The sequence below is a fragment of the Entelurus aequoreus genome, unplaced genomic scaffold, assembly GCF_033978785.1.
Source record: "Entelurus aequoreus isolate RoL-2023_Sb unplaced genomic scaffold, RoL_Eaeq_v1.1 HiC_scaffold_40, whole genome shotgun sequence".
Taxonomy (NCBI): Eukaryota; Metazoa; Chordata; class Actinopteri; order Syngnathiformes; family Syngnathidae; genus Entelurus; species Entelurus aequoreus.
Genome location: NW_026907972.1, coordinates 260,927 through 273,346, shown reverse-complemented (window position 1 = coordinate 273,346; position 12,420 = coordinate 260,927). Strand labels below are relative to the sequence as shown.

The window sequence follows — 12,420 nt, the reverse complement described above, 5'->3', positions numbered from 1 at the left end:
TAAAGCAGCTAGCTCCCAATCAAAGGGTTCTGGGTTCAAATCCCAGTCAGGTCACTCTGAAGGTAGTAAAGATCTAGTCAGAGGAATAAATCTTTTGTATGATAGTTTAAAGGGTTGAACGAGAGTTCCCACCAGAATCCTCAAGGTGCTTTTGTTGACCAGAGAGGAGATTCTATAGAGAAATCTCTCTTTCTTAAGGTTGATGTGGGACCCAAACAGGATGGATTCCGTTTTACCCAAGTGTATGGATAGCTTGTTGTCAGCGAGCCAGGTGCAAGTTCTACAGAGTTCAGCACTGAGGATTTTCTCCACCTGTGACTTGTCCTTGCCGGATACCAGCAAGGCAGAGTCATCCGCAAACAAAAACAATTCACAGTCGCATGCCGATGACATGTCGTTTATGTATACCAGGAACAGTAAAGGCCCTAATATACTGCCTTGGGGGACTCCACAGCTCACTGAGAGGGGGGGGGGGGACACGGTGCCGTTCACCTCTACCACCTGTTTCCTCCCCTCCAAGTAGGATCGCATCCAGCTCCATGAGGTTTTGTTAAATCCGATTGCTCTGAGCTTATCCAACAGTATCTGTTAGTCTGTCTCTACCCCCCTCGGTGAAGCGACATCCGGTGGTCCATGTATCCCAGAGTAAGCCTGTCTCCAGTTCTCCACTCTCTTCCCCTGACCCTACCCCTCTGGATAACGGTGACCCAGTTTGGACCGTCAAGGAGATCCTTGGGGTCCGTCGGCAAGGTAGGGGCCTGGTATTTTTGGTACATTGGGAGGGTTATGGTCCAGAGGATAGATCCTGGGTGTCGGCCTCCTACCTTGCTGACCCCACCCTTCTGGAGGACTTCTATCAGGTCAACCCTGGAGCTCTCCGGCGCTCGTTGAGAGCCTCGCATAAGAGGGGGGGCACTGTTACGGCGCTCGCGCAGTCTGCTTCTCCCTCCTCGGCAGGAGCTCCTCGAAGCTACGCTGCAAGCACCGCAGGACACGCCCCCGCACGCGCCACGCAGACCACGGCCACGCGCCTCCACAGCCGGCGGCAATCATCAATCAACGCACCTGGTCTTGACGAGAAGCAGCAGCATAAAGGCTCACTCCACTGACTACTCCACGCCGGAACAAAGCCCTGATTCAGTAAGCTTCACGTCTCTGGCTCCTCACCTGTGTCTCTCTCTTTTGCTCGCTTTGTCTCCCTCGTGTCTAGTCCTTATTTGTCCTTGTCATCTCCTGTTCCCACAGTACATCCGTGTCTCCGCAGTGAGCCGTGCGCCTCACCTGCCGATCTTCCCCCTGGACTCTGACTGCCTTCCTCGACCTCCGCAGTGGATGGAAAGAGTGGATGACTAAGAGTGTATGAATAAGAGTATATGAATAAGAGTGTATGAATAAGAGTGTATGAATAAGAGTATATGAATAAGAGTGTATGAATAAGAGTGGATGACTAAGAGTGGATGACTAAGAGTGTATGAATAAGAGTGTATGAATAACAGTGTATGAATAAGAGTATATGAATAAGAGTATATGAATAAGTGTATGAATAAGAATGTATGAATAAGAGTATATGAATAACAGTGTATGAATAAGAGTATATGAATAAGAGTATATGAATAAGAGTGTATGAATAAGAGTATATGAATAAGATTATATGAATAACAGTGTATGAATAAGAATGCATGAATAAGAGTGTATGAATAAGAGTGGATGACTAAGAGTGGATGACTAAGAGTGTATGAATAAGAGTGTATGAATAAGAGTGTATGAATAAGAGTATATGAATAAGAGTGTATGAATAAGAGTGTATGAATAAGAGTGTATGAATAAGAGTGGATGACTAAGAGTGGATGACTAAGAGTGGATGAATAAGAGTGGATGAATAAGAGTGGATGAATAAGAGTGTATGAATAAGAGTGGATGACTAAGAGTATATGAATAAGAGTGGATGACTAAGAGTGTATGAATAAGAGTATATGAATAAGAGTGGATGAATAAGAGTGTATGAATAAGAGTGGATGACTAAGAGTGTATGAATAAGATTTATTCATGTATTTTATTATATAAAAATGGGAGCCATTACCTCCCTGCTTGGCACTCAGCATCAAGGGTTGGAATTGGGGGTTGAATCACCAAAATGATTCCCGGGCGCGGCCACCGCTGCTGCTCACTGCTCCCCTCACATCCCTGGGGGTGATCAAGGGTGATGGTTCAAATGCAGAGAATAATTTCGCCACACCTAGTGTGTGTGTGTGTGACAATCATTGGCACTTTAACTGAACTTTTAATGATGTTATTCATATTATTCAGATTGAAAAGCTTAAGGGGCCGCATGTGGCCCCCGGACGTTCATTTGCCCAGGTCTGTGCTAAGGTGATCTCTAGAAGTGGTCCACACTCCATGTCAGTAGGTGGCGGTAATGCACACCAGAAGGTTGCTTGCCAACCTGCTATAAAAACAAAAGAAGAAGAAGAAGATCCACACTTCCGGGTGGTGATGACGTCGCGTCGTGACGTCATATTTCAAAATGGCAGAGCCCGCGGAAAGACCCCCTGGAGTCGACTCCATTTCCCAAGAAAAGATGTCAACAGCGCGACTTGTAACAATTATAAGGCCGAGGAGGGTTATTTGAACACACACCATTCAATTATTATAAATGAAAGTCACGTTTTTTAACCGCTCCGGTCTCGTCCCAGCGGAAGTGACGCTAGCACGTCATCAGAATACAACAGGTTGCTAACTAACACGCCTCCTATCATGTCAGCGCTGTTATTTGTTCCAATGTCATTCATTCCTTCTCATTTAGATCAACACGACGAGAGAGGCATTCTGCCGCTAGACAAAGGTCACCGAGCAGCGACGAAGTTTGCATTTTCGGTAGGTGAGTGTTCAATTGTCCTCCGAGAAAAGTTGCATGAAGTCATTCTATTACACAGGTGAAAGTCATACACACATAATATGCTGGAAAAGTCCATTCATGTCAGCAATTAACTTCAAATGTCAAACTCATTTGTGATGTTAAAGGGAAAACAATACTTAACTGTGCTTAAATGTATTTATATTAATCAAATGTGAATTATGCTGTATAATAGACTGTATTTATGTTATTGACATGTGAATAATGCTGTATAATCAGTGTTGGGACTAACGCGTTACAAAGTAACTAGTAGTCTAACGCCTTATTTTTTATATTCAGTAACTCAGTTACCGTTACTACATGATGCGTTACTGCGTTATTTTATGTCATTTCTTATGTAGTATCGGCTAAAAACAGAAGATCTGAGTGTGTTTTATTGGAGAGTTGCAGTGTCGTCCTTCTGAATGATTCCCGGGCGCGGCGCCGCTGCTGCCCACTGCTCCCCAAGGGGATGGGTCAAATAAAGAGGACAAATTTCACCACGCCTAGTGTGTGTGTGTGTGACAATCATTGGTACTTTAACTTTAACTTAACTTAATTCTTCCTGTGTCACAACGGGGACAAGAGAAGAGGCGCTGTGTGTGTGTGTGTGTGTGTGTGTGTGTGTGTGTGTGTGTGTGTGTGTGTGTGTGTGTGTGTGGGTGTGGGTGTGTGTGTGTGTGTGACAATCATTGGTACTTTAACTTTAACTTAACTTAATTCTTCCTGTGTCACAACGGGGACAAGAGAAGAGGCGCTGTGTGTGTGTGTGTGTGTGTGTGTGTGTGTGTGTGTGTGTGTGTGTGTGTGTGGAGAGGGGTTGGGGGGGGGCGTGTCTGTGTTTACTTACAAGACATCATGGTGGAGCTGAAGCCGAGTTTCTTAACATGGAGATATTCTAGACTGACCATGTGTCTTCTTTTGCGGGGCTGTCCGGGCGGAGTTTCTTAAAAGCCTCAAATGTCCGGCAGGGTTGCGTATATTTTCAATGTACGTTCAGGGTTAAGATGGGGTTAAAAACAAAACTAATTGTGCACACGCAGCAGCATTCGTGAGGGAGGGACAGAGAGAGCGAGGGAGTGGATTGATTGATTGAGACTTTTATTAATAGATTGCACAGTACAGTACATATTCCGTACAATTGACCACTAAATGGTAACACCCGAATAAGTTTTTCAACTTGTTTAAATCGGGGGTCCACATTAATCAATTTATTTCAAACTGTCATTGCTCAAAACATAATATTGAATCAAAATCAATGTTATTATGAATTATTGACCTATCCAAGGTTCCCATTACTTCACATCAAATATTCCACTTTGAAAAATATTTTTGGTGGAAGATTTTGCATATTTTGTGTGTTTGCCATTAAAAACATAGTTTTGTTTGACAAAAAAGGCGGAAAACAAACAGACAAAAAAACAACATAACTAAAACATTTTGAAATGAGGGATAGATCTGAAGTTGATGTAGACTCCAGAGATTTAAGCGTTAAATATAAAATGTTTGTATGCCCTGGCACACCATTATCATAATTTCATGACCCAAGCAAAACACTTTTTACACTTTTATACTGAAATAAATACACCTACAACTTATTCAATAAAAACATAGAAAAAACTACCAGCAGCGGTAAAGTTTAGATCCATGAAGGAAAGAAGAAAGTGAATGAATGTTTATAACTGAATACATTTACATATGTATACAAATTTGTTTTCTTTCTTTATTATTTTTTTTTATGAATTAAGTAACGTTTATGACAACCTTTTTCCAAAACACAATATATAATGTGAGATATAACAGGATAATGCATACGTTTATCTTTTTTGTTGTCAAAACGCTTACCAAAAAGTGGGACCCCAAAAATTTACTGTAGGACCCCATTTTTATGACTTGATGGGGTCCCTGGGACCCCATTTTGAAAATTCCTAGCGCTGATCAACAGATTGTATTATTCTCCAGTGCAATAACAGTACTTAAATGAAGGCTTAAAGGGCATTAATGGTAGCTTTAAAAAAAGAAGAAGAAAAAAACAAGTAACTAAATAGTTACTTTTCACAATAACGCATTACTTTTTGGTGTAAGTAACTGAGTTAGTAACTGAGTTGCTTTTGAAATAAAGTAACTAGTAACTGTAACTAGTTACTGGTTTTCAGTAACTAACCCAACACTGTGTATAATAGACTGTATTTATATTATTCACAAGTGAATAATGCTGTATAATAGACTGTATTTATATTATTCACATGTAAAAAATACCTTAGTGTTTATTTTTATTGTGAGCGAACTGTGGTGCTGAATTTCCCCGAGGGATCAATAAAGTACTTTCTATTCTATTCTATTCTATTCTAAAAACATCCAAATCCATTGCTATTCTTTATATAAAGTAAGACACATGCTGAATAAGAAATATCTGCACATGATTCCTTGAGTAATTCGATTACAAAATACATTCGAGGAATTGTTGCTGCCTCGAGGTGTCGTACATATTTTTTTTTACTGGTTCACTAAACAGTAGTCAAAGCTCACGTTTCGCACAGACTGTTTAGGTGTTGCACAGCGTGTTTACGTCACAGATCATCCCCCCCTTGCACTGCACGACACCGCTCTTTTAAGTACGCTCGAGTTTAGAAAACGTTTAAACGGCACCGTATGATAATCATCAATAACGCACGAGAGACAAGAACTTTGTTTATGCGGTCACACCACACAGCACATAGGGCTGTGAGCGCACCTGTTTTTATTAGCACATACACATTTTTAGCTGTGCGTGTCAGCCTTCAATAATGAAAACAGGCGTTTAGGAAATAAGACGATTAGGCCAACCACAATAATTGAGGGCACATCTTAACGTGTATAATTAAACAAAATTATGATTTATTCGATTAATCGATCGGGATATTCGATAGAATACTCGATTACTAAAATATTCGATAGCTGCAGCTGTAGTTATATTATTCTTTTATTTTTCCATATCTAACATACTGTGTTGAACTTTGGGGAAATGTTTATAGAACAAACACAGGCTCAATAATTCAACTTGAAAAAAGGGTCATTAGAATAATACACAAGGCTGGCTACGATGAACCTACCAATCCATTATTCGTAAGTTCTAATGTAGAGGTGTCAAACTCATTTTAGATCGGGGGCCACATGGACAAAAATCTACTCCCAAGTGGGCCGGACTGGTAAAATCAAGGCACGATAACTTAAAAATAAAGACAACTTCAGATTGTTAGTTTTTTTCTTTGTTAAAAATAGAGCAAGCACATTCTGAAAATGTACAAATCATAATGTTGTTTTTTTTTTTTTTTACACTTACATGTTGCGGTTAATAGTATTCTACCTTTATTTGTCGATATGTATACTTTCTGATTAAATGATGTGATAATGTTCATCAGTCAACTCATTGGTGTTCATTTTTAATCTATTAAGATCAAATAATAATATGTTATTTAAATGGAGGCTTCTCACATGATGAGATAACTTCTGGAAATGACTGGCTCATAAGGGTCAAAGGTATAAATGTGTGTGTCCAAGTTAAAGGAAAAGGCAGGCTGTCTTCTTCTAATGGATTTATTACAATCTTTACAAGCTGGGTAACGTTTGCTGTGGTGTGGAACAACATGGCGCACAAACAACTATCAGAAATGCTGCCAATATTACGTACAGATAATGTGTCATGAGACATGCAAATATAAATGAAATGCACAGAGGACATAAGTAAAGGAAATTAAATGAGCTCAAATATTCCTACAAACGAGTCATAATGATGCAATATGTACATACAGCTAGCTTAAATAGCATGTTAGCATTGATTAGCTTGCAGTCATGCTCTGACCAAATATGCCTGATTAGCACTCCAACAAGTCAATAACATCAACAAAGCTCACCTTTTGTGCATTCGCGCACAGCGTAGAACGTTTGGTGGACAAAATGAGACAAAGAAGAAGTGGCATAAAACACGTCTTTCTGTGGCAGCGTCGGAGAAAGTTGTACATGTAAACAAACAACAATGAGTTCAAGGATCGCTGAAATTAGTAGGACAAAACAGTGCTTGCTAAATCCTCTCATCAGTGAAGCATGTTTAACATAAACAGTGGGACTTCTAACAATTAGGAAGGTTTGTGTCATGTTTGTTCTCCTACAGAAAATATATTCAAATAAAAATGTTCTTCATCTTTTTCCATTTTCACACATCTCTGAAAGAGGTCCAGGGAGCCACGAGGGCGGTGCTAAAGAGACGCGGGTTGCTGACCCCCGGCCTACACCCTAGACTGGCCGCCAGTTCATCGCAGGACACATGAAAAAGCCTTCGCCCTCAAATCAGAGAAGTATTCATTTACTCTAACATGATTTTTATTCAGTTCAATGCATTTATTGTCATTGTCATAGTGAATAACACACACACTGCATAGTAACCATGTATCAAAAATGCGTTAGGTGGTGCAATCCTGACCCATGAAACGCGTAAACACAAAGGGTGCCACGAACGATGCACAAAATTCACAGTCTGGTATGGATCGGTACTTGAGCGGCGCCGTTCGATACATTTTTTCAATACCCAAAAGAGGGAAATGTTCATGCCTTTTTTTTAACTTGTGGTTTATTGAAATTGTCGTTGTCCACGACAGAAAACGGTCGGCAAGGCGAGTTTATTTACAGAGCACAGTTCGTACTACAGGCAGGCCAGTCTAGTACCCGCACTCTTTTACTACGAAGCCACGCTGTTGTAACACGTGCAGAATGTGGCTCGGCGATATCTTACTGAAATAAGCAGGGGCGGCCATGAAAAAGACGTCGCTTGGATGGCAACTTTTGTTGCTCCAAAACCTGTATGTACCTTTCAGCATTAATGGTGCCTTCACAAACGTGTAAGTTACCCACTAATACACCCCCATATCATCAATCTTTATTGCAGACCTTAAGATCCATTTAAACATATAAAAACAGAATATAATACATTAAAAAACAAAACAATAAAAACATACATTAAAAACAAAACAAAACAAGTTTTCCATACAATTACAGACGCTGGGTTTTCAACTTTGCGCCTAGAACAATCCGGATGGTTCTTTTCCTCTTTGGACCGGAGGACACGACGTCCACAGTTTCCAAAAACAATTTGAAATGTGGACTTGTCAGACCACAGAACACTTTTCCAGTTTGCATCAGTACATCTTAGATGAGCTCGGGCCGAGCGAAGCCGGCGGCGTTTCTGGGTGTTGTTGATAAATGGCATTCGCTTTGCATTGTAGAGTTTTAACTTGCACTTACAGATGTAGCGACCAACTGTAGTTACTGACAGTGGTTTTCTGAAGTGTTCCTGAGTCCATGTGGTGATATCCTTTACACGCTGATGTCGCTTTTTGATGCAGTACCAACACAAATACAACTTTGAAACTACGTGCTTTCTGAGAAGATTACCGTAGTAACTAGTATATCATGCAAAAGCGCAGATTCCAACCAATCAGTCCATCTTAGATGAGCTCAGGCCGAGCGAAGCCAGCGGCGTTTCTGGGTGTTGTTGCATTTATCAACAACACCCAGAAACGCAGAGTTTTGAGGACGAAAATGAATTGATACCATTTTAGAATAAGGCTGTAACATAGCAAAATGTGGCAAAAAATGAAGCGCTGTGAATACTTTCCGGATGCAGTGTACAGTATAAAGGGCAGATCAATAGAAGTGATAATTAGACGTTGCAGTTCATGGGTGGGATGTGAGAGAGGGTCACTGCCTGAGGATGCAGACGAGCTGTTGGCAAGTTGTCCTGGCACGTATAGACCTGTTCCTTCTACCTGAGGGCCGCAGGTGAGGAGCAGGGTGTTGTTGGTCACGCAGGATGCTGTGCACTCGCCTCAGACAGCAGGTAGTGTAGACTGTGCCCATCTCTGGAAGACTTGATTTTTTTTCAGCTGTTTTAATCACCGATTAGAGAGTCTGCTGTCATGGCACACTTATAAAAGCTCACTCTTACACTAGGAAGTGGAGTCATTCATTGCGCTTTACCTGACACATTAAACGTGACAAATACGATCGCTGAGATGAAACGGATCAGGCCCGTGAACAGGTTCTATCCGGATGAATTTGCTAAGTATACAAATGAGCTGAAATTTTTCTATGAAAGAAACTGCTGTTTTAAATGTGTCCACTAGATGTGGCAATGGCAATTCTTTGTATCTTTGTAGATGATGCTACATACAGTATGTACAAAAAAAATAAAACACATGATGTTAGTGCAACAGTCGAAGAAAATTAGCAAACTACATAAATAACATCCTGTAATTTGATTTTGATTTTTTTTTTTTTATCTTGTTAGATTGAAAATGAACACCAATGAGTTGACTGATGAACATTATCACGTCATTTATTCAGAAAGTATAAATAACGACAATTAAAGGTAGAACACTATTAACTGCAACATGTAAGTGTAAAAAAACAACATGATTTGTTTATTTTTGAGAAATTCTATTTTTAAACAAAGAAAACAATCTGAAGTTGTCTTTATTTTTAAGTTATCGTGCCGTGATTTTACCAGTCCGGCCCACTTGGGAGTAGATTTTTCTCAATGTGGCCCCCGATCTAAAATGAGTTTGACACCTCTGGCCTAGATAAATTGGTAAACATCCTCACAAATATTGATATAAAGCATTACCGTATTTTCCGGACCATAGGGCACACCGGATTATAAGGAGCACTGCCGATGAATGGTCTATTTTTGATCTTTTTTTCATATATAAGGCGCACCGGATTATAAGGCGCATTAAAGGAGTCATAATATATATATTTTTTTCTAAATGTAAAAGACTTCCTTGGGGTCTACATAACATGTAATGGTGGTTCTTTGCTCAAAATGTTGCATAGATGATGTTTTACACATCATCTTCAAGCCGCTTCCGGGTGCGCCGTTTTGTGGGCGGTCTTATTTACGTGGCTCACCTTCGGCAGCGTCTTCTCCCCGTCATCTTTGTTGTGAAGTGTCAAAAGATGGAGCTGACTGTTTTAATGACATTCAGACTTTACTTCAATCAATAACGGAGCAGCATCTCCTCATCCAGAAACAACAACACCAGAAATGTGTCCCGTGAAAAACCGTCCGACCAGAACTCTAGTACCTAAAGTTCCTTGGGTGAATAATGGTAACTCACTATACCGGTATGTTTTAGGGCTTTCATGGCGAGTTTACTGACTGAAATAAGTAATAACTTTACACTGCTTTTTATTAGAAATGGCAACAGCAGAGGATGGATGTCCCATAACAAGAAGGTGGAGAAAAAGAAGAAGCTTATCGACTACGGTGTCGGCACGGACTACAAAGGCGGACCTGCACAAATTTTCAGGTACCAGAAGGTAAGAAAAGTTTCTTTTGCATAATATTGAGAAACAAAACACCAGAAAATATGTCTTACCTTATACACACACCATAATAATACTCCTATGTTGAAGCACAGTACAATCCATCAAGCGGTGCAGTTTCATAGCTGACCAAAGTCCTACTAAAACATTTTGATAGATTTTTGAGCGCCGTGTGTAATGTTCTATATTTTCAAGGGAGCATATACAATGTTGGTGTTGTTTACTTGAGTCATATTGCGGTCTACACGAAATCAAATCAAATCAATAATGGAGCAGCATCTCCTCATCCGGAAACAACCACACCGGAAATGTGTCCCGTGAAAAACGGACTTGCTTCAGCAGCACAATTCTGGTGCTGTAGTTGTAGGAGATGTCTCAAAACGTCATCAGGAGTCCCGACTAAACCCGTAAATGTAAGAAAATGTAAGAAAATGCATTTTTTAAGAAAAACATTTTTTGCTAAAATGTCGTAAGGGGGGACCCTGTCGTAAAAATTCCAAAAAACGGACTTGCTTCAGCAGCACAATTCTGGTGCTGTAGTTGTAGGAGATGTCTCGAAACGTCATCAGGAGTCCCGACTAAACCCGAAAATGGAAGAAATTAGAAGAAAATGCATATTTTACGGAAAAAAAATATTTTGCAAAATGTCGTAAAAAAAATTCAAAAAAACGGACTTGCTTCAGCAGCACAATTCTGGTGCTGTAGTTGTAGGAGATGTCTCAAAACGTCATCAGGAGTCCCGACTAAACCCGTAAATGTAAGAAAATGTAAGAAAATGCATTTTTTACGAAAAACATTTTTTGCTAAAATGTCGTAAAATTGAAAAATTTTCAAAAAACAGACTTGCTTCAGCAGCACAATTCTGGTGCTGTAGTTGTAGGAGATGTCTCAAAACGTCATCAGGAGTCCCGACTAAACACGTAAATGTAAGAAAATGTAAGAAAATGCATTTTTTACGAAAAACATTTTTTGCTAAAATGTCGTAAGGGGGGACCCTGTCGTAAAAATGCCAAAAAACGGACTTGCTTCAGCAGTACAATTCTGGTGCTGTAGTTGTAGGAGATGTCTCAAAACATCATCAGGAGTCCCTACAAAACCTAAAAATGGCATAAAATGCTTTTTTGGGGAAAACTTTTTTTTTACAAAAAAAATTCAAAAAACAGACGTGCTGTAGTTGTAGGAGATGTCTCAAAACCTCATCAGGAGTCCCGACTAAACCCGTAAATGTAAGAAAATGTAAGAAAATGCATTTTTTACGAAAAACATTTTTTGCTAAAATGTCGTAAGGGGGGACCCTGTCGTAAAAATTCCAAAAAACGGACTTGCTTCAGCGGCACAATTCTGGTGCTGTAGTTGTAGGAGATGTCTCAAAACGTCATCAGGAGTCCCGACTAAACCCGTAAATGTAAGAAAATGCATTTTTTAAGAACTTTTTTTTTTGCTAAAATGTCGTAAGAGGGGACCCTGTCGTAAAAATTCCAAAAAACGGACTTGCTTCAGCAGCACAATTCTGGTGCTGTAGTTGTAGGAGATGTCTCAAAACGTCATCAGGAGTCCCGACTAAACCCGAAAATGGAAGAAATTAGAAGAAAATGCATATTTTACGGGAAAAAATATTTTGCAAAATGTCGTAAAAAAAATTCAAAAAAACGGACTTGCTTCAGCAGCACAATTCTGCTGCTGTAGTTGTAGGAGATGTCTCAAAACGTCATCAGGAGTCCCGACTAAACCCGTAAATGTAAGAAAATGTAAGAAAATGCATTTTTTACGAAAAACAGCTGGTGCTGTAGTTGTAGGAGATGTCTCAAAACGTCATCAGGAGTCCCGACTAAACACGTAAATGTAAGAAAATGTAAGAAAATGCATTTTTTACGAAAAACATTTTTTGCTAAAATGTCGTAAGGGGGGACCCTGTCGTAAAAATCCCAAAAAACGGACTTGCTTCAGCAGCACAATTCTGGTGCTGTAGTTGTAGGAGATGTCTCAAAACGTCATCAGGAGTCCCTACAAAACCTAAAAATGGCATAAAATGCTTTTTTTGGGAAAACTTTTTTTTTACAAAAAAAAATTCAAAAAACAGACTTGCTTCAGCAGCACAATTCTGGTGCTGTAGTTGTAGGAGATGTCTCAAAACGTCATCAGGAGTCCCGGCTAAACCCGTAAATGTA

The 12,420-nt window shown here is 39.9% G+C and overlaps 1 long non-coding RNA gene across 1 annotated transcript; it reads left to right on the top strand.

Moving 5' to 3' along the window:
• Window positions 1-2,211: 2,211 nt before the first annotated feature.
• On the top strand, window positions 2,212-10,246 carry LOC133645322 (uncharacterized). Its single transcript, XR_009824997.1, has 4 exons — window positions 2,212-2,729; window positions 2,804-2,878; window positions 7,103-7,227; window positions 10,123-10,246. It is a non-coding gene; the product is annotated as an uncharacterized LOC133645322 (long non-coding RNA).
• The last annotated feature ends 2,174 nt before the right edge of the window (window positions 10,247-12,420 follow it).